A 23885-nucleotide genomic window follows, 5' to 3' on the forward strand; every position below is an offset into this window, starting at 1 on the left:
CACTGATTGCTGTGCCCAGAGGAATGCAGAGATTGCTTGATTCAATTAATCAATTGTCTGAAGAGCAGAGACCCAGGAAATGTTATTACAATTTCTGATGGTGATATCAGAGCTCAGGATCCTGGGAAACTCTGAGGTACAAGGATGTAACACAGGAGCATACTGAAAAGAATAACGGTCACTGAAGTTCAAATTAATTCCAGAGAAAACTTAACTGGTCATGCCAAATATTGGTATTTAAATCTCTAAATCTGCATCAGGAATTTATTAGTTCATAAGACCAGGTCTGTTGAGGGGAAAGAATATGGGTCTAAGGTAAAAAAAAAAAAAAAAAAAAAAAAAAAAGAGAGGTAAGAGAAATATTTTTTGGTGTAAAAGGATTAAGGCAGAATAGAAAAGAGACTTGGAGAAAGCCTGCAGAGGATAAAAGATTTTTCAGAGTGACTGCAGAATCTATTTTGGTATCACCATTTGAATCTAACAGATCTCTGCCTGAATTGCCTCCGGTCCTATGTGGCTCAGCTACAAAAAGGAAAAAGGAAAAAAAAAAATAAAAGATGAAGAAGAAGAAAGGTGTCTCTATCTGAGGAGCAGGTTTAATGCACTCTCATCTCTCTTGCCTCTTGGGAATCCACCACTTGTGGATTCCCAATACTGCAAGCCTACACAAGGCAAAAAATTCCCCACAATTTTTAAAGTTACAATTTCAGCACAGAGATCCTCCATGACTTGTTTTATAATGAAAACACTTTAAGGACATTGAGAAGAGTTTAGACATAAGCCTGTTCACTGGGAGGAAAGACATACAGGACAGCTAAGTCTAAGGCAGAAAAGCAAACAACCCAGAATTTGTATATAGGATTCACCATCTTTTCATATGGAACTATGTGTGCACATTATAGAAATTAAATAAGCAAGTTGCTAAGGATGTGGTACAAGAATTTGAGACAAAATTACATATACATCCAGTTAAAATCATTTAAAAAGTAAAATTACTAAAACATTTGATGCCCTGGATTTTAGCAGTTTTTATCTGAAAACTGTGTGAAGGAGAGAAAGGAAGGGTAGAGAGAAAGGAAGGGTAGAGAGAAAGAGATCTGGAACGTGCACATTCAAAAAAAAGGACCTCAACAATCCTCCACATCTTCAACATCAGACTGCCCAGGAAACCTGTCAGTGTTGACACAAGGATTAAGATCAATTTACACAGACCAGCTAGAATAGGTGTTGCCTTGAATTTCTGATCTTACCTCTTCTCTGAAGGTTCCCCTCCCAGAGCAGAAATGGTGGAAAGAGCAAGTATATAGCACCTCGGTTTTCAAGATGAGGTTTTTATGAAACCGCTTCCTGTAGGTACTGTCTCTCTCTTTAGCTCTCCATCTACTCCAGGTCAAACATTCTTGCAGCCACGGTTCTGTTGCCAGACATAAGATACACTGACATTGACTTGGGGCCTGCACTACAGTGACCAAAGAAATTCTTACTGAAACTTTTGTCAGAGTACCTATTGATACAATTTTCCTTTCCACATAAAACAGGATATGGAAGATGACTGAGGTGTGATTGACCTTCATCTCAATACAGGATAAGGTCAAGGCACGCACTCCAGTCATGGTGTCTCGGTCCAGAGAGGGAAAGAGACTCAGTTCTTTTGAATATTCCCATGTTATGAAATTAGAGGCACAAACAAGGCCAAAATATCAATAGTGAAGCTATTTATTAACAGAATATAGTGGATGGATCAGAAGAAGAGAACGAGAGAGAAAAGAGAGAGAGAGAGAAGAGGAAAGGAATTATATTACCAAACCACTCACCCCCCCAAGACAGTTTGGGTCTGTGGAGGAAGGGTGCTGCATCTTCGGTGTGGAGGAGAGGTCATCCTTGCTGGCTGTGCTGTCCTCCAAGCAGCCTCTTCAGCTCCATGAGTTGTATCAGGTGGAACTTAGAACAGAGAGAGAGGGTTCCTCTTGGTCTGCTTCTTCCAGGCTACATGGTGATGTCTCTGTCATTTTTCTCTCCTGGTATTCTCTCCGTTTTTCTTCAGAGCAGCATTGCCCCGGTCTTTTCCTTCTCACGTGTTTTCTTTCTCCTGTGTTTTCCTTCACCTGAGCTAGTAGCTGCTCAGATCTTTTATACAGTTTTTAGGTATGAGTCCAGGTGGTGAATATGCATATTCCAGAGAGTATTGATAGTAGTGGCCTCTGCCCATTATTTCCAGGGCAGCTGCAGTCTGGTAAGCAATCTTTATCTATGCACCTTCCAGAGGGTCATTATCCAGTGGCATCTGCCCAATACACATTAGCTATTGTCTGGGCAAGCAGCAAAGGTGATTTTGTCTTTGTTGAGTCACATCAAGAGAGACAAGATTTAGTCTCTCACACATGGGTCTCATATTTAAGGCATATCCATAAGCACCCTGGTTATTATTTCAGTGAAACATAAAAAATACAAAGCTACTTTAAAAGCTGAAGAAGAAGAATGCCAAAGTCGACTCAGACTCCAGTGTGGGAGTAGAATAAATTTTTATTCTTTGACACCCCATCAGAGTTTCTATTGGATGTGAAGGTCTAAAATACTCTCATTTAAATTTTGCCATTAATTAAAAAAAATGCTGGAAATATTAAACCTTTTTAATTTTTAAAAAATAAAATGTATTTTAAATTTAGCCAAGTTTATTTTAATTTAAATAAATGTTGTTTTTTTCTTATCTTAATAGAGCCTGGCAAAGATAAGAAATTTCAATCTTTTTTCTGTAATGAGTTTTATTGGTCATGCTACCAAATATTACTTAACCAAGAAATTGATTTTCTACAGTGGAATTAGGTCATAGTCAAACACTCCCAGAGTATTTAATTTCCTTCCTCTATTGGTATCCAGCTATGGAGTTTTTAAAAATGTGCACACTGTGTTTGTACACCATGTAAGCAAGACAATAATTATTGACCCTTTCTCAGTTTGTTTTGAGTAACAAAAAGGTGACAGTTTTGGTCTGCTCTTATAAAGTAAATTTACTGTGTTCTTTATGGACTTAGAAACCAGCTCTTCCCCACATTTTCCAAACAAAGGTCACATACGTGGGTAAGCAGAACTAAAAACTGTAGTCCAGTGTAGCTTTCCTCTTATAGACGCTATACACTGACACTGGTAATTGCCATTATAGGCTGAAGTATTACCATACAAGCATGAAAAATTGCAAGTATAAGTCAGAAGTGATGTGGTGTTTGAGAGTGCGATTAATAAGTAGATGAATAACAGACTAATGAGTTGGGAGTCTAGTCCACAAAACAACTAATAAAGTTCTCAGGAGGAGAACTGTGTGCTCAGTGATCACAGGATCACAGGATGTTAGAGGTTGGAAGGGACCTCTGGAGATCTTCAAGTCCAATGCCCCTGCCAACGCAGGACCATAGAATCCAGCACAGGTTGCACAGGAATGCAACCAGACAGGACTTGAGAGTTTCCAGAGAAGGAGACTCCACAACCTCTCTGGGGAGCCTGTTCCAGTGCTCTGTGACCTTACAGTAAAGAAATTTTCCTCATGTTGAGGCGGAACTTTCTGTGCTGTAGTTCATATCCATTGCCACTTGTGCTATCACAGAGTGCAAGTGAGAAGAGGCTATCCCTTCCTTCTTGACACCCAGCCCTCAGATATTTATATACATTTATTAGATCCCCTCTCAGTCTTCTCCCCAGACTAAAAAGCCCCAGGTCTCTCAGCCTTTCCTCATAAGGCACGTGCCCTCCATTGGACTCTCTCAAGTAGATCCCTGACCCTCTTGAACTGGAGTGCCCAGAACTGGAGAATGTGCAGACCAAAAAGTATAAGATAATGTCTTAAAGGATTTATAACATGAACTGAGTACAGCACTGTTAATGACTGCATCTTGAATGTGTATTTAGTGTACAGATAAAATACTGACCAAGCAAAAATTATTTCCAAAACGTGATGTTTTGAAGGGTTTGTCATATTACACAGTACAAAATAAGGAATTGTTAAATGTATAGAAAAGGATGTCACGGCTCAGTGTGATGCTGCTGGACACACCTGTGTGCTATTTGATCATCACTATAGTTGTTACATTATGCTTGCCGTAATAAGGACTGCTCATGACAAGTATAGCATAGTGCTGATGTGGTCAAGAAAAAAAGCAAAGCATCAGTGGAGTGTTGCAATTACCTTTGGCTGGTAGGCAAGGAAAATATGACAGCAGGTTTCATCTCTGCAGTCCCATTACTAGCAGACCTCTGGAGAAAAGGATGGTCTGTACTTTTCACACAGAATTACAGAATCACTACAACCAGAAAAGCCCTTTAAGATCATCAAGTCCAACCATTATCTAACTCTACGAGGGCCACTAGTACACCATATCCTTAAGCACCATTCCTAGACAGCTTTTAAATCCATCCAGGGATGGTGATTCAACCACTTCCCCAGGAAGCCTGTTCTGTTTGTTACTAGAAATATTTTATCTCATATAGCTAGACTCATATTTGCCCACATACAGCTTCATTACACTCACAACTTACATTCATCCTGGGATTACTTAATGTAGTCAGAGGTTTCTTTGACATTTTAAAAATACAGTCCTAAAACCACACCAAAAATATTTCTATTAATACCTAAATGCATGAATTTGCACTACAAAACTCTTCTCTTTCATGTTTTATCTACTTTGGGACAGTGATTGTCTTACATACTTGCACCTCAAGTCAACAGAAAAATGCCCAAAAGTTAAAAAAAAAACCCCAACATAATAAAAATGATCCATAATTGTATCTCACCAGAAATGGAGAAAGAAAGCAAACAGTAAAAGTTTCAAAAATACAGTGATTTGGCTTATGGGTAATCTTCTGAAGCCTCAGTTATTAAACAGCTGACTAACAAAGTTGTCTCAAGACTTTTATAATTACCTACTCACATATCCACATTATGGAAAAAAGTCTTAAAATAGTCTAGCTACAAATTAGACACTGTTGATGTGCTTGAAAACTCAACTTGCATTCAAGAGGCTGCCTCAGAAAATGAAGTTAAAAAAACATTGTCCCAAGACAGATTTGAATCATTTATTCAAAGACAAATCTAATTTGTATTCAAATACGTCACTGTGTGAATCATTTGTGATAAGGAAGAAGTGTCAGAAATTTATGCTTGATGCTAAATCTCAATGACCACTTCTGCAAAGTACAGGAACTGTAGAACACAGCAGGTTGTCTCTGTCTGAAATTCCTTCTACTGTGCCTCTTTTCCATTATCAGATACTGACAAAAACAAGATTCTGGAGAGAGGCTTAATTCATGGGGCCAAAAGATGCACTTCACATCACATTCATGCCTGAGATAGGTGAGAGAAAGGCTATGAATGTTTTTTACCTGGACTTTAGTAAGGCATCTAATATTGTTTCCCACAGCAGCACCCTGGAGAAACTGGCTGCTCATGAATGCTTTGCAGGGTAAAAAAATTGGCTGGATGGCCAGGCTTAAAGAGTGGTGGTGAATGGAATTAAATCCAGCTGGCATCTGGTCACAAGTGGTGCTCCTCAGTATTGGGGCAAGCCCTATTTAATATCTTTCTCAGTTATCTGGATGAAGGAATTGAGTGCACCCTCAGTAAGTTTGCAGATGAGACCAAATTAGATGGGAGTGTTGATTTCCTTGAAGGTAGAAGGCCATGCAGAGGAATCCAGACATGCTGGATCAATGGGCCAAGGTCAATTATATGAAATTCAAGGAGGCCAAGTGCTGGGTCCCTCACTTCAGTTACAATAACCCTATGCAATGCTAGAGGCTTGGAGAGAATGGCTGAAAATCTGTCTGGCAGAAAAGGACCTGGAGGTGTTGACTGATTGCTGGCTGAATGTGAGCCAGCAGTGCGCTCAGGCAGGCAAGAAGGCCAACAGCATCCTGGTATGTGTCAGGATGTGTCCTGGTATTGTGCTCAGCAGGACTACAGCAGTGGTCAGTACTGTGCTCAGTACCGGTCAGGCCATACCTTGAGTACCCTGTTCAGCTTTGGCCTGTCACTACAAGAAAGATTTTGGGGTCATGGAGTGGGTCCAGAGAAGGAAAATGAAGCTGGTGAAGGGTTTGGAGAAGAGGTCTTTGTAAGAGACTAAATCTTGTCTCTCTTGATGTGAATCAACAAAGATAAAATCATCCTTGCTCTTCGACCAGACAATAGCTGATGTGTATTGGGCAGAGGATACTGGATGACTCTCTGGAATGTGCATGGACAAGATCATCTCTACCCATCAGCTACCCTGGAAAGGAGGACAATGGATTCACAACCTGGACACATACCTAGAAAAAAACTGTATAAAAGACCTGAGCAAAACCTGGCCCAAACTGTCTTGAGGGGTAGTAATGCAATTCCTTTCCCCTTCTCTCTCCCTTTTCTCTCACCCTCTCTCTTTTCCCTCCCTCTCTCCCTTCTTCTGTTCCATCCTCTTTATTCTGTTTATAAATAGCCCCGAGAGATGTAGATATTTTGGCCTTGTTTGTGCCTCTAATTTCATAACATGGGAATATTCAAAAGAACTGAGTCTCTTTCTCTATCTGGACCGAGACACTCTTATAAGCACTTGTAAGGAACTGGGGTTGCTTAGTCTGAAAAAAAGGAGCTGAGGGGAGACCTTATGGCTCTCTTACAACTACTTGAAGTTGTTGCAAAGTGGATGTTGGTCTCTTCTCCTTAGTAACAAGGAACAGGATAAGAGGAAACATTTTCAAGCTGTATCAGGGGAGATTTAGATTAGATATTAGAAGAAACTTCTTCACTGAAAGGGTTATCAAACACTGGAATATTGTCCCCAGGAGGTGGTAGCTGGAAGGGTGTTGATAACACACCAGTATTTTGGCTACTGCTGAGAAGTGCTCACACTGCATCAAGGCTGTGATTTTCCACCATTCCTCCCCCAGCAGTAGGCTGAGAGATGGGCAAGATCTTGTGAGGGTACACAGCCAGGCTAGCTGACACAAGCTGACCAAAAGGGTATTCCATACCATATGACATCAGCTCAGATAAAAAAAGTTAAGGGAAAGAAGGCAGTGTTGGGACATTCACTAATGGCATCTGATCTCCAGAACAACCACTACTTCCTGGGAAGTGACTGAACATCATTGCTGATGGGAAGTAGAGAGTAATACCTTTGTTTATAACTTTGTTAATATCTTTGGTTATATTTTCCCTCTCTCCTGTCCATCTAAAAAGGGGAGTGATGGAGCAGCTTTGGAGGGCATCTGGCCCCTAGTCAAAGCCAAACCACCAAAATGGTTTAGCACCAGACCTGGGAAAGTTAGATAATAGTTGGACCTGATGATCTTAAAGATCCTTTCCAACTAAAATGATTCTGTGATTCTAGACAGGCACATGCACACAGACTCAGAACAAGTGAGGGTGGGGGGAAGGGGGGAAGATGTATCTTTCCCAAAACTACAAACTAAAATGAATTGAAACATATTTTCCCACTGAAAAAAATAAGAATAATGTGATGGTGAATGACATTATTCACTTTGAGATTTTATTACTATCCCAGTTTTTGAAGATAAAGGAAAGAAATGAGCTAATATTGATTTCAATATTGATTATGGTGCTCAGACAAAAGTTCTCTAACTGGCATGTGCTTTATTGAACCAGCAGAGCAATCTTTACTCTTTCTCCTTTTTATGCAGAATTTTTATAAGATATGAATAGCTTAGAGGTCATAAGTATAAAATGACTCATAAGGAGAATTATTAATGCTAGTAAATTGGATAATACTCCATAGGATATAGCAAAATACTTTCTCAAGAACTTCCCACTCATCTTGATATGTACTGGTAATATGCTCTTTATATTTATTTATGAGGCCTATGTTCTAACAGATAGATGCTTCAGATTTTTCTTTTCAAATGCAGGTACCATCCTCTATGAATATTAATTTTCCTTCCCATGTAAAAATGTATTTTTCCTACTGTGTGAACTTCAAGGATTTATGAATAAATAAGATGAAATAACATTTACAAATGAGTGTGGGGATCTCTCCTCCACATGCCAACAAGCATGACAAAGCAATGGATTATTTGACATTTGGCTACCAAGGATAAAGTTGATGTAGATCTGAGGTATCTGGCTGTGAACACTGCTGTCTTGCTCATTGCATACTTTCTCTACTCCTTTTCCTTTACCTTTTATTAATTAATTTTTTAAAAATATATAATTTTATCTGTTTTTCTCCTTCAAGACTTGTCACAGAAGCACCCACAAAACAGACAATTATAACTACCCAAAATATGGAGTTAATGTAACCAAAATTACTCATCCTGCCTTCCAATAAAATTAAATAACAAGTTTGGATGCCAGTCAGGAATACACTATTACCCAACTAATTCCTAAGCTGTAAGAGTTATTCTTTCTGGAAAGATGGACCAAAATGTGCTCACACTCACAAAGGCACAACCTTCTGCTCAAGGATACCCAAAATAGACCACTCACCCAAAAGGGGGAAGGGCTCACTCAAAGATATATTTAGAAGAAATACGCATTCACCAAGGCAGGGGTGAGGACTCAATCCACAGAAGTATCTTTAGATGTTGTCGCAGTCTAAGGGGAGGGACTGACTGCAAGTTTCACTTCCTCATAGGGAACTAAGAAATTTGCTCTCACTCAGAAATTGGCTCCCCACCTGCCTTCAATTGTAGCCTAGTGCAGTGTGCAGTGTCGTCACTCTGATTAGTTGGGGTAAGCCCACAACAGGCTACAGAGCTAGACTCCGAGGTGCCATTTAATGCCTGTGAGACACCAAGATGATCTTTATCAGGTCTCTGTCAAACCCTGGCCTTTGTCAGGTGTCAATCAGGGGCCTGTGCTTCTGTCAAGTTTTTTCAGGGTTTTGTCTACCAAATTGGTTGCACCTGCCACAGTCCTGGTCTTCCTAACTGTCTACAAGGTGTCCTTAAAAATTTAACAAGATATATGTTCTATGGTTCACATTTTCTTGATTAAAAATACATCTCACAACCACTGAATTTCCTACATCCTATTGATACATACCCTCATGGTGTGCTATAATCCTAAATTAAACTGCAGTTAGACAAGGACCTCCATTTGCTCAGCAAAATTATTACTTGTCCATCTTTTTCTTTTTTTTTTTTTCAGTCTTCATTTTTCATGTTGGAGACAGCTCTTATGCAGATCATCACTTTTTTTGAAGAGCGGATTAGATGCACAGAAGCAATAAAATAGAAAATAAGTTAGAACAAATGTACTAGGTTTGAAGGCTGATCATGCCCAAGAGCTTAATACATACAAGGTGTTTCAAACCTAGAATATCAATCACAGAATCACAGAAAATTAGGGGTTGGAAGTGACTTGAAAGATCATCTAGTCCAGCCCTCCTGCCAGAGGAGGATCACCTAGAGTAGCCTGCACAGGAGCACATCCAGGTGGGTTTTGAATATCTCCAAAGGAGACTCTACAACCCCTCTGGGCAGCCTGTTCACAGTGAAAGTTTTTCCTGTTTACACAGAACCTCCTATGTTCCAACTTGCACCCATGACATCAATGAGAAGAGCCTGGCTCCATCCTCCTGACACTCACTCTTCTCATATATATAAACATTAAGGAAGTCACCTCTTAGTCTCCTCTTGTTCAAGCTAGAGAAACCCAGATCCCTCAGCCATTCCTCAGAAGGGAAATGTCCCACACCCTTAATCACCTTTGTGGCTTTACTCTTGACTTGAATGAAATGAAAGCAATGAAATGAAAGCAATGAAAGAAGAAACTCTTAAAAATTAGGAAAAAAAATAATTCAGTTTAGACTATTTCCTGCAGATCTTGGGTACAAATGCAAACAGCATCTGGTTTTCCCAGATTTTGCACATAGAGCAACTAAGGCACAGAAAACCAAAAATGTCTACTTTAGCTCACCTATTGTTTCAGCATAAGATCCAGGAACTGGAATTCAAGATCTAATCTGTAATGCAGACAGCAGAGAGACAATGCTTTAGGTACACATCACTAGTGTACACTATTAGTGTACTATCACTAAAGTTTTAATTTTAAATTTAGAATATAAGACTCCCATTTTAGAGAATAAATTAGTCTCTAATTCTTTTAGACACATTAATTAAAAAAAAATTAAATGGTATACAAAAATCTTGATAATGGCAATATCCATAAGCTAACCCATGGTTCAAGGAAAAATGTTAATTGGGTCCTAAAGCAAGTACATGTGCCCTCAAAGGAGCAGAAATACCCACACATAAATATCAGAAGATAAACAGAAAGTAGGATTTTACAGAAAATACAAAGAGCAAATCTAAACTCTAGCTAAGAATAATAAGGTCAACAGCACAGCTGCTAGCATGAGGGCAGAATATGGCTGTTTGATAAAAGATCATTAGCTGAAGAAAAATAAAGCAATCACGGGTGTTGACATTGAATGCATCACCTCAAAAATGTCTTAAAATACCTGAGAGAATTTCTATAATATTTAAGAATCAGTAGACCAGAAGAATAATGAGTCACAATGTATTCTTAAATAGTCTAAATCTGACATACAGAATTAACACAACACTAAAGAGATCTCAACAGGGCAAAGAGCCCTTTGATGCTTTAAGAAGCATAGCTGAAACTGAAACCCTGATATATAGGCAAATTGTCAGGCAGAGATGATTATGGGTTGTCCAGGGAGGTGGTTGAGGCCCCATCTCTGGAGGTGTTTAAGACCAGGCTGGATTAGGCTCTGGCCAGCCTGATCTAGTGTGAGGTGTCCCTGCCCATGGCAGGGGGGTTGGAACTAGATGATCCCTGTGGTCCCTTCCAACCCTGACTGATTCTATGATTCTATGACTAGAAATAACCACTGAGATACAAAGAAAATCAGCAGGAGAATAAGGTGAGATGGAGCTAATGTGGATTGAAAGTGATGGGTTATACCAAGAAAGTAATGCTCAGGTAAAGCAGCAATGGCACAGTAAGGCAGAAGTAATCACTAAAAAGATAAATATTTAATTTAAAATATTTGCAGGTAGAAGATTTTAAGTGATATTCTTTTTTTTTTTTCTCACACATTGTTTTGATAGAAAAGAAATTATTTTTTCCTAATTTTTAAACTAGTTCTCTCTCTCTCCAACTTTTTCCCTGGTTGTCTTTCACACACTTCACATAACAAAATGGAGGACAGGAAAGGAGGCAGGTGGGAAATCACAATGCAGAGAGCAGGAAGTTTGAAAGAAAAAAAAAACAACCTAATTTAAAATGACATATTCTGACTTTTAAAAGATATGTTTCATTTGTAATAAAACATGAAACTGTCAATCTTTCAGTCCTTAACCAAAAACTGGTTAAAAAGCTGACTCTTCAGGCAGATGGAGTGAGTGCATGGGATACATTTTGACACAGATCCAGATAACAGTTTCTTAAATAACTTAGAAAATCATACAGTGAACAAAAAGCATCATAGGATAAGTTCATAACTGAACAAAGAAACTTGTTAAGTTACAGGACTGGTTAAACACAATTTACTACCAGACTGGGTTAGTCTTCTCAAAGGGATTCTTAGGGTCTACCCTGGTTTGACTCAATATTTTTCTTAGAGATTTGAACAATGGAATAGCAGAAGACTTGCAAATCTTTTGTTACAGATTTCAGGATGGTAAGTAAAGAGACATGACAGCAGCTAACTAAACCTCAGCAGCAGTTGCAGAAGTTGCTAAAGATTGTACTAAATGATTTTATTAGTCAATTCTTAGTTTCAAGTTATTGTAACAGGACATTTAAATGAGAAACAACATTTAAAAGAAAAACAGTCTGACTATTCCATCTTTGAAGAAATCCTGAACAATAAGAAACAAAACGTCCTGGAAAGAAAAGTGACTGCAAAATTTGCTAACGTAGATTTTGGCAGATCATGAGAAATGCAACAGCAGCACAGGAGGATGGCTTCTCCCCACTTGCCCCATGAAGGAACTAGATCAAACCCAAAGTCGTGGCTATCACACACAATGGCCTCAGCACAAAACTGCTGAATAGTGAAAAATTTTAGAACTTGACCACAGGGGAAGTCTTGAGGCTATTTTGGCAATAACAGCAGGTCAGAAAGGGTTCTGATTCACTTAGCTCAACAAATTAACAATTTGTTTAATAACAGAGAATGAAAGGGCGGTACGTGGAGAACAAACTTAAGTTGAAAACTGAATATTGTCATACAGTCTATGTTATGCTGTGTGACATAGCAGTTCCTAACTCACAGACACACATTTATGGACACATGCTGACAGAAGCAAGAGTAGATGCAAGGATTAGCAAGCATGGGCCACTAGCACAAATGTTTTTTGCAGGACTCGCTTGAGAACACTCACAAGTCAAAACTATCTGGCTCTGCAGAAAGAGACTAGCTTAATGAAAGTAATTATGGAATCCATTCTTCTTGTATTGTAATTTATGGGCCATTTTTGTCATTATTTACATTTACAGAGTCCTCATCACTGTAGCTGTTGACTTGTAATGCTACATCTTCACATCAAATAAAGTCCTATTGGAAATGTCCTGTCCTACTGCTTGCAAAATAAAAATGAAAAAAAAGAAATTTAAAATCTGAAAAAAAACTTAGTGTTCAAGTTGCCCCTGCTTAAAGAACCCCTGGAGTTCAGTTCCCAAAAAGATAGAAAGATATTTAGGTGAGTTGGGTAATAGGTTGGACATGATGATCTTGAAGGTCTCTTCCAACCTGGTCTATTCTATTCTATTCTATTCTATTCTATTCTATTCTATTCTATTCTATTATATTATATTATATTATATTATATTATATTATATTATATTATATTCCATTCCATTCCATTCCATTCCACTCTATATGTATAGTTTCAGTGATATGTGTACAGTTTCAGAGATATTGTTTCAGCATTGTACATGCGGGGTGATACCAAGAGAATATTGCATTAGTAAAGCAATCAGTACATCAAATTCCATTGTAAATAATCCTGCAGCCAATGCACAGCCCTACTTAATTCCATCTATAGCAAGCATGTGGTAATTTTACATACCTAAACTACCTGGGTGCATTCACCACCATTTCTGAAAGTTTAGGATATTTAGTAGCTCATAATTTCAGCTAAAGGAGACCTATAAACTAGTTTCATCCACAAAACCAGAAAAGTAGAATCTAGTATCTTCTAAGAAACTGAGGATGTAGATCCATAGCTCTCCTCTGTCTGACAAGTAACAAAAGATCAGTTTCAACACCAAGAATTCCTTCATTATCAGAGCTATACACATTTGCACAGAGGAGTCCAAGGCTAAAGAACAGCTTAGTAGCTGTCTTCAGTACCTGTTCCATCTCTGGATGCTTGCAAACTGTCCCAAGGTATTAATCCTCTTTAGAAACTAAGCAACAAGAAGCAGCAATTTAAGCTGTAAAGGTGAGGTGAGAGCTTACTTAAAAGGTCCCATAACTGTACATGACTGTAAGTGAGCAATGTCTGAAAGCCAGTACTGAAAAAACTGCTTATATTTTTTATTTCTTGTGGTGATGTAGATGCAGCACCCAGGGGTTACACAAATGGAGTGTAAAACATGCATCCTTACATTTCATAATCAGCAGCAGAAGGGGGTAGGTAATAATTATGTATTTTGTTTCAGGGTACAGTAGACATTATATATAGTAGTTATAAGTTCCTCTTTTTTTCTTTAGGTCATGTAGTAATTTCTGCTCACATGCACAAACATATGCATATATATGTATATACATGTTCAAAGTAATGTTCATGCTTGTACAAATTCAGAAGTGAATTCACTGATAATAAAATGTACATCAGATAAATGATACCAAAACTTATTCTTCCTTTAAAACAGATTCCAGTGAAAACAGAAGTTTGCTTTGATACATAGCTATGGATTGGCAAGTGTAGGTGTCATCCTATCCTAAAGAAACTTGATATCAGAATAGTATTTCTAGTGATGACATACACTCCCCACTGTCCAAATCAGCACAGAATCATCTTTCTTTTCATAGTACAAAAGGCAGGGAAATCTATCCTCATTATGGTGGCCTACTTCCATCTAGTGACCAGGAAAGGTATAAAAATTCACTTTGCAACAATCCAGTAAGTAATTGTGTGCATTGGTGGATAAAGCTTACAGATTACAAAACTCTTTTCCTATGAATTTTCAAGTGGTAAAGGAAGTTTATCTTCTCCCAGACGAACATAACAGATTGACTCCAGCATGCTCAAAGAAATATCAGTGTATTTGTGTGATGCATGTAGGATGTACATTTCTGCACAGAGACCTGGACAGATTGGAAGAGTGGGCTAGAAAGAAGAGTATGACGTTTAACAAATTGTAACGTTCTGGAAATGGAACAAAATAACCAAAGAGCCAAGTACAGGCTTGGATAGATATTTCTGGGAAGCAGATTTGCTGAAAGAGACCCTGGGGTCCTAACAGACAACAAGCTGAACATGAGAGTGAGAAGGGAGCCACAGCAGCAATGAAGGCAAATCAGATCCCAGGCTGCAGAGGCATTACTATTCTATGATACTAGCAGAGACAGAGACATGGCCATCCCACTCTGCTCAGCACTTATCAAGCCACACCCAGAGTACAGTGTCCAGCTATGACCCACTCAAGAAAGAAAAAAAAAAGAGAGAGAGAGAGAGAGATACAGAAAAACTAGAGAGCATCTAAAGGGTCATGAAGATGATTGAAAGGCTGAAGAACACGCCCTATGAGGGAAGACTGAATGAGTTTGATCTTTTCTTCCTGAAAAAGATAAGACTCAAGGGGGATGTCATCACAACATTCAAGTGCTTAAAGGGTAGCTACAAAGATGATGGAGCCACATTGGTGCATGTTGCATCTGGAGAGGTCTCATTTTGATATAAAAAAGAAATTTTTACAGTGTGAACAACCAATTACTGGAACACTGTCTCTAGAGACATGGTGGAGTTGCCATTGCTGAAGATTTTCAAGGCACAGCTCTACTGAGTGCTTGATAAACACATCCTCCCTTTTCCTCTAGAGTGGACCAGGTCACGTTGCACCCAAAAGTCACAGGCAGAATTCAGTCTTCTGCAGTTCTGCAGCCAGCAAGAAAGAATATGCAGAAGCTTGAGGAAAAAAACAAAGTTTTTTTTTAAAAAAAGGAGGTCGTAGGAAAATGATTAAATTAATAATAGGAATTCTGTATAAAGGAAGAAAAAAAATAATAACTAACCCATACCTTTGAAGTCAGGGATAGTATTTTAAAACCAGGTGCTCACTACATTATCTAAAATGTTACATGGAATCACAGAATTTCAGGGGCTGGAAGGGCCCTCAAAAGATCATCTAGTCCAACCCCCCTGCCAGAGCAGGATCACCTATGCCAGATTACACAGAAACGCATCTGGGCAAGTTTTGAATGTCTCCAGAGAGGGAGTCTCCGCAACCACCCTGGGCAGCCTGTTCCAGTACTCTGTCACCCTCACAGTGAAAAAACAGTTTTGCTCCTACTTGCATGAAACTTCCTATGTCTCAACCTCCACCCATTGTCCCTTGTCCTGTCATTGGGCACCACTGAGCAGAGCCTGGCTCCATCCTCTTGGGACTCATCATTTACATATTTATAAACATTGATGAGGTCATCTCTCAGTCTCCCCTTCTCTAAACTAAAGAGCCCCAGCTCCCTCAGTCTCTCCTCTTACAGGAGTTGTTCCATTCTCTTAATCATCCTCATGGCTCTGCACTGCACTCCAAGTAGCTCACTTTCTTTCTTGAACTGAGGGTCCCAGAACTGGACACAATATTCCAGAGGAGGCCTCACCAGTGAAGAGCAGAGGGGGAGTTAAAACTTCTCTTGACCTTCCTGCTTTAGGCAAACTGCTGATGGTCATTACAAGTGTCAAGCGTCAGCCACCAGCCCCTGTCATTTTGGCAATACAGACAATAAAAATATTCAGAGCATCATCTACAATACAACTTTTTCTCCAGACAACTCATGCACAGAAATGTTACTCGAGACCCAAATTCTATAAAGTCATCAGCTTTTATGCATATTTCTCCTAAAGTCTTTCTTTTTTGTCTTTAAATAAGTAACACCAGAAGATTTTTTAATCCACAGCATGAAGTGATGAGAACTCCATTTTATTACTTCTTGTGCAACAAAATGTTATGTCCATGAAAGTTCTAATTTAGTTCTCTGTAAATATTACTTAGAGATTTCTGCATAATTATACTTTACCCACTCCTTTCCTTTTTAATTCTGCCATCTGGAAATACTTAAAAGTTTTTTCAACATCCATTCTGTTTAGCAGATATGTAGATAGATCATTAGGGCACAGAGAAGACTGTGAAAGAGGTGTTTCTTTTTTGAGATGGGGAAATGGAAGTGGGGAAATGGAAGTAGGGAAAAAAGTACTTCAACAGCTCACTCTTTGCCCTTTTAGCCTATATCCTTAAGATAAAAATCACCCCTTAAACATACACAGCCTGAGAACCATCAGTGGGCATGTAGGCATCTGATTTGCCCAGCACAGATTGATAGCAGACCCATTTCTCTAATGCTACAGTATCCAAGTAGTTAGAGCAGTTCTCTGTGCAAGAAATCAAAGGGAAGAGATTTTCCCCTACAGAATATGCCTCAAAGATTTTCTAGCATGCAGCATGCAAGGGAAGCCCCAGAATAGTTGCAAACACAGCAAGGCTAATAACTATGTTCTATACTCAGCTTTGCAGTCTTCCACTTTGCATAAGCTATGTTACCCTAACAATACCATGGGAAGCCCTGTGAGTCAGATAGACCTGACTGATAAAGCTCCTTGTCATTATTCTTTGCTTTTAGATGCATACAGTTTATTTGGCATATAAGCAATGATGGCTACACAAAGCAGGCTCAGATGAACATAGCAAAAGCTGTAGGCTTTGTCTTTTCTTTCCCAATGGCATTCACATTCTGCTCTCATAGCAGAGCACCTGTTCTAAGGAGTAATCAAATCTAGCTGAAAAAATGCATTCAGAATTTAGATTTGCCCCCTAGGTAAAATGTGTGACTGAAGATCTTGACATAACATCATCACAAGAACATTTGATTCATTATTAGATTAAGATTTATTATTATTGTTATTGTTATTGTTATTGTTATTAAAAAGGTGCTGCAAAGTGCCCTCAGTAGAATGCGTGCTGTAAATAAAACCACTGCTCATAGAATTGTTTCAGTTTTAAAAGTCCCCTAAGATCGAGCACAACCATCAACATGGCCATTAAATCATGTCCCAAGTGCCAAGTCCACAGATATCCTAAACACCTCCAGGGACAGTGAGTCCCTCACCTGGGCAATCTATTTGTCTTGGTCCGGAGAGGGAAAGAGACTCAGTTCTTTTGAATATTCCCGTGTTGTGAAATGAGAGCCACAAACGAGGCCAAAATATCTACAGCTAAACTATTTATTGTTACATAAATAAAGTGAATGTATCAGAAGAGGAGAGGGAGAAAATAGAGAGGGAGAAAGAGAAGAGAGAGAGAAGAGGAAAGGAATTATATTACCACACCCCTCACCCCCCCCAAGACAGTTCAAGTCTGTGGAGGAAAGGTGCTGCAGGAGATGGTGGGTCTGTAGAGAAAGGGTGCTGAGGCTTTGGCTGGAGAAGAGATGTGGTCCTCTGGGCCAGTGAACAAGGGTGCTGAAGCTTTGGCTGGAGAAGAGATGTGGTCCTCTGGGCAGCCTCTTCAGCTCCATGAGTTGCAGCAGCAGGCGGATCTTAGGACACGGAGAGAGGGTTCAGTCTGCTTCTTCCAGGCTCCACAGCCTCTTTTCTCCAGAGAAGCATTGTCCCGGGCTTTTCCTTCTCAGTGGCATGGTCCTTCTTCTGTGTTTTCCTTCATCTCCATTTTTCTTCTGTGTTTTTCTTCTTCTAAGCCAGTAGTTGCTCAAGTCTTTTATACAGTTTTTAGTCCTTAGGTATGTGTCCAAGTATTTTGTTGAGTCACATCAGAAGAGACAAACTTTTAGTCTCTTGCACTATTCCAATGCCTGACCACTCTATCTGTAAAGAATGTTTTCTTAATGTCCAGTCTAAACCTCTTTCTCATTCTATCACTTGATACTAGGGAGAAGAGTCCAACTTCCTCTCAGCTAGTTGTAAAGAGCAATAAGGCCTCCCCTCATCCTATTTTTCTCCAGACTAAACAATCCCTGTCTCCTCAGCTGCTCCTCATAAGACTTGTTCTCTAGACTACTCACCATCTTTGTTGCTCTTCTCTGGACATGCTCCAGCCCCAAACTGAACACGATATTCAAGGTGCAGCCTCACCAGCACTGAGTACAGGGAGACAATAACCTTACTGCTCCTGCTGGCCACACTAATCCTGATACAGGCCAGGATGATGCTGGTTTCTTGCCTACCTGGGCACCCCCAGAACCCCCAGGTCCTTTTCCGCTAGGCAACCTTCCAGCCACTTTGCCCCAAGTCTGTACCATTGCCTGGGGTCATTGTGGCCCAAACGCGGGACCTGGAACTTGGCTTTGTTAAACCTCACACAATTGACTTCATCCCCAACTATCCAGCCCATCCTGATCTTAAAATAAAATTTTCTGGGCTTGTGCTTAAATGTCAAAAAAAGTACAGCATTAATTAAAGTATTGTAATGCTGGAGAAATGTTCCTGTTTGACACAAAGTATGACAATTTGTCAAAACTGCAGGTTTTGCAATCAGTTTGAAATTATCATATGATTAATGCTGATGAATTGCAATGCTTTAACATGTACTACTTCTAATTGATTTTACTGAATTAATCACACAATCTACCCAGTCACAGGATGATACCAGTAGGAATAATCCTTAATTGATTATTCTGATACTGGAAGAGGTTTCTTTTTCTATCATGTATGACTCTCATGGAGGGAGATTTTAACATAGATTTTTAATTTTCTACCTCATTTTGAATACTTTTTCTTTAAAATTTGCTGTGTATAATTCCTTTCTTTCCTATTTCTGCTGGTTTATTTTTAGTGATATTAAAAATCAAGAGAATATTAAACAGAATAAAAATGACATCTTTTCTTCCCACTCTTCCTAACAAGTGATTTTTAAATTAGATTTCCCTATTACACAAGAAATCACAGGCAACTTAGACAAAAATCTTGAGGGGAAAAAATAAAAGACTTAAACTAATTTATTAGCTTAAAAACTGTCAGAAATGAAAATTGTCTTACCCTACTCTTACCTGTACTGCACATTATTTCTCACATACCCTTCAAGAATTTTGATGTATGTGTCCTTATTGAACACTTAACAACAAAATCATAAAATTTACTCCATGGGCATGGAAATTCTAGAAGTTAATCAGGATTTATTTTTTAACACAGAAATAAACTTGCTTGAACAATCTTACAGCCTTCTTACATATATAGAATAAACCAGGTTGGAAGAGACCTTCAAGATCATTGCGTCCAACCCATCAACCAATCCAACCCACCTAAACAACTAACCCATGGCACTAAGCACCCCATCAAGTCTCCTCCTGAAAACCTCCAATGATGACGACTCCACCACCTCCCCAGGCAGGGCAGGTGCTCTTGTGGCCAAGAAGGCAAATGATCTCCTGGAGTACATTAAGAAGAGTGTGGTAAGCAGATCAAGGGAGGTTGTTCTTTCCCTCTACTCAACCCTAGTAAGGCCACATCCAGAGTGCTGTGTTCAGTTGTGAGCTCTCCCATTCAAGAGATACAGAGAACTAGTGGCAAGAGTCCATTGGAGGTCTACAACAATTAGCGGACTGGAGCATCTCTCTTACAAGAAGAGAGCCACAAACCAGAAAGTTATGTTAGAGGTTTGCTAGAAATACCAGACTTAGCAAAATTCACAGAGAGAGATCAGGATCTGGAGGTTCATCATTACCACAGCTATAATCCTTAATCATCCAGTCCAACTCATGTTGAACTCTTTCCTATAAGGTACTAAGAGCTTTAATCAAGCAGTTACAAATGTCTCTCATTAAACTTTCATTTCAAACTGCTTAAAAATAATCAATCTCACTTACAATTTTTCTACCAGCTGCATTTAACAACAACTGCATGCTACCTCAGACAGGTTGCTACATTTTTTCTTGCTCTCTACAGATTGCCAGGTCCTTGCTTTTCAGGTGCATTTATAATAGATGCTCAACTGTAACCTCTTGTCTCCTTAAGGATGCTACAAGTTCTTCCATGTTTAATGAAAACAAATCAGGCTGTTATTTAATAGGTAAAATGATCCACCAGCTCTTAGTACACATTTCTTAGAAAAATCAAATTCTCTGATTTATTATTTCCCCAAGTATTAAAACCACTTCATTAAAGCAACCAACACGTGGCTCAGGAGATTCTACTATAAAAACAATGCCCGTTGAAAACAGAGTTCTTGCTCTTGATGTTCAACATAAGGCAGAAGCAGGCCTGTGGTAGACTGCTGAAGCTGCTTGTGGCATGTTTTGGCACTAGTTCTCATTCTGAGTTATTTCATAAGGCACACATGGGAAATATTTGTTTATTTTCTTATTCTTTGAGGTTTTGGACTTTAATTATTCCTCTTCCCAAGGTTTGTTTGCCCTCCAAGGAACAGTCATTTCCAGATACCACATTTTAAGCTAGAACTTTAAAGAGGACATCTAAAGAAAATGCTTAAAAGGAAAAATTCTGAAGTGAGTTAGCCATAAGCACAAACTCACTGTATTAATGGTCAGAGACAGTCTCTTTCCTGTGTCTGTCTCATCCAAATCAAAGCAGAGAAGTGACTGATCATGGAAAACTCCTTAAAAACAAAACCTACAATTGGGTTAATTAAACAAAAGTTTTCCATACTTCCCCACGATATCAATTTGTGTGGAATTTACTGTATAGGCAGTACTATGTAGGAGGTCTGAGCCTCTCTGGATTTAACAACATTCTCTGCCCAGCAGTGTATTTTAAGAAAGGGGAAAGAGGCAAGTGGATGTGTGATTAAAATCAAAATACTTTTCTTCTCCTTTAAAACATTGCCATTCCTTTCCTTTGATGGCTCAGTTTAAAGGAAGAAAAAAATCCAAGTGCGTGCCTGCTGCTACACAGCCTTTGTTATCACCACAGTCACTGTCATAATTGCACTTTCAACGTCCGTGCCTGCCTCCACTGCTGGCACCATTACAAGAATAATTATAGCAGCATTGACTCTACTACCCTTTTGTCCAGCCTTGTCTGTGACATGCATTTAAAGTATTTTATTCTACCTGCTTTCAGGCAAGACCAGGCTCTTCCCTGTAGGAGAATTAGTGGCCCAAGATATTTCCTGCTTTCTTCGTAGCATGGCCAGCCCAAGTGATGAGAAAGGCATTACCTGTGAAACTGTCTTCCGCACTGCTTACGGTCCAGGTAGGGCACAGCTGAGCCAACACATTCAACCACCATTTACTGCTGAATGCATTGGAGAAGCTCCTCTACAAACCAAGGAAGAACTAAGGCATTTTGTCAGGTTTACTATTAAGCATGTGATGCATTGCTGAGCAAAGCACCTCCCACTTAGGTTACATAATGCCAAAGGTCTGCTTGGGCCTGCATAGTGCAGAAATTTCAGTAGAGAATGGCACGGTGGCACAGTCACTAGAGCTTCCTCTTGCTCTGCAGCACAGGTATGACTTTACCTGTGTGCCAGACAACGGTAGCCTTAGGTATATGTCCCATGGAAATTTGAACTATTTAACTCTGCAATAAGAGATCTCTAAGCCACTGCTAGGAATCTTCATCAAACGAACAGGTACAATTCACTCACATTTAGAATATATATTATATGCACTCTTCCAAAGTTTCCACCTCTTAAACTTCTACTTCTTCCAGTATGACTGAAAGCACACACAAGAGTAATTTGTCAAACAATGTGAAATTTGTCTACCAAGCCTTATTTGAGTTAACAGTATGGGACATGAAACAGAATGGCTTTGGTAATGGCAATCCAGCAAACAGGTAATTATAATTTTGTGTCATTTTACTGCCCAGAGGTACCAGTTAGTGAAATGTGAAAAGTAATGAAATTGGCAGCTTGATATGAATACACTCAGAAAAAAAGTCAGCTAATTTGCTAATGTTCCATTGCTTGCTTAGGACAACAACCAAAAAAAAAAAAAAGGAAAGAAAAAAAAGGCAATTAACTAAAGCAATTTGAAGGGTTTTGAAGACTAAAGTTTCATCACTCGGTGTTTGAAAAAATAACGTATCAATAATATTAACACACTTCAACATTTGCATAGGTCAGTTTTCACTTGAGCCCACAAAGAACAAAAAAGGGAAAAAATTGATATTTCTGATATTTCTGATACTGATATTTCAAAATCTCATAATTCTGTGAGTGAGATGGTACTTTGATTCTAGAAGTGAAGAGAGCACCATTTTTTCCCCTTTTTTTTTCCAAAGCAGGTTAAACACATTAAAAAAAGCCAACAAAGGTATTTTCTTTCCAGAAAATGGAACTGAAGAGCATTCCATGCAATAGATATGCCTGTAACATTTAATTTATATATAAGTCTTACAGAAGCCTCTTGCTAATTCACATTGTTGGTTGTGTTTTTTTTCTTCTAGTGGAAAAAAAGGTGAATAAGTAGTTCATGTACATAAGCAGTGGAGAACATAGAAAGCACAGGAAATTACTCTTATCAATGCAAAAGCAAGGGAAGAGTTCTGGTTCCCAAGCTGAGATTAATTCAAGGGTGAGCAACTTCTTCCAACAGTCTTTTGACTGCATTTCTCCTGAAAGTGTCCACGCAAAGCACAACTGTGTAAGGTAGCCTCCCCAGATATAAACCAGATGGCGGAGACGAAATATATGCAAGCTGCCATCATGATGGCTATAAGTTTCCACAATCTAGAACACTGGGATAAAAAGAAAAGGCAACCTTCTGAGGACTTCCAGTAATTCTCATACACGGCTCTTCAGAGTGTTGATAAAAGGCAGTATAAATCTTATAACACTTAACTGATAGTACTTTAAACCCTGTGTATTGAAATCTGTATTGGGCTCGGCTGAGATTAAGTTAGTTCTCCCTGTAGCCCATTTCACAGTGCTGTGTTTTGCAGTGATAGCTGGCTGTTGATAACACACCAATGTTTTGGCTGCTGCTGAGCCAAGCACAAAGGCTGTACTTTTCCAACATTTCCCCACAAGCAGTAGACTGAGGGATGGGCAAGACTTTGGGAGGGGACACAGCTGGGCCAGCTGACCCAATGTGACCAAAAAGATATTCCATAATATATAATGTCAGCTCAGATATAAAAGCTAAGTGAAAGAAGGAAGTGTGGGGACATTTGCTGATGGCTTCTGTCCTCGAGAGCAACCTCTATATGTATTGAAGCCTTTGCTTCCCAGGGAGCAGATGAATATCAGCTGCTAGTAATATTTTTGTTTAATCTTTCTTCTGCAAGCTGCCTTTGCTTTTGCTTTTCATCCTGTTAAACTGACTCACAGGCCTTTGGTTAGATGTTCACCAATTCCCTGTCCATCTAAGAAGGGGAGAGATTTGGTGGGCATCTGGCCCCCAGCCAGGGCTAAACCACCACAAAAATCTCAATCTTTCTGATAGTGGTATCTCTTACTATAGGGTTAATGAATCAAATATACAGAGAAAGTTATTTGCCTTTTCAAAATTGTTTTCCTCCATTAAAAACAAAACCTAACACCATACTACCACATCCAATACAACAACTCCACTTCTTTTTCCATGTTTATGGTTACTGCAATGTTAACACATCACTTATGCCCAAAGATATCCCAGGAACTTTCAGAAAAACTTGAGTTCACTTTTGGTCTCATTTATGTTTCTCCATGAGGCCCATTCTTGCTAATTTCAAAGAAATTATCTATGCTTTGGTCATGCACCAGTTTGCGATAATTCTTACATACATATAATGATTGAATAAAGCAT

The sequence above is a fragment of the Melanerpes formicivorus genome, unplaced genomic scaffold (assembly GCF_026170545.1).
Source record: "Melanerpes formicivorus ecotype bairdi unplaced genomic scaffold, bMelFor1.0.p_v2 SCAF_4, whole genome shotgun sequence".
Lineage (NCBI taxonomy): Eukaryota > Metazoa > Chordata > Aves > Piciformes > Picidae > Melanerpes > Melanerpes formicivorus.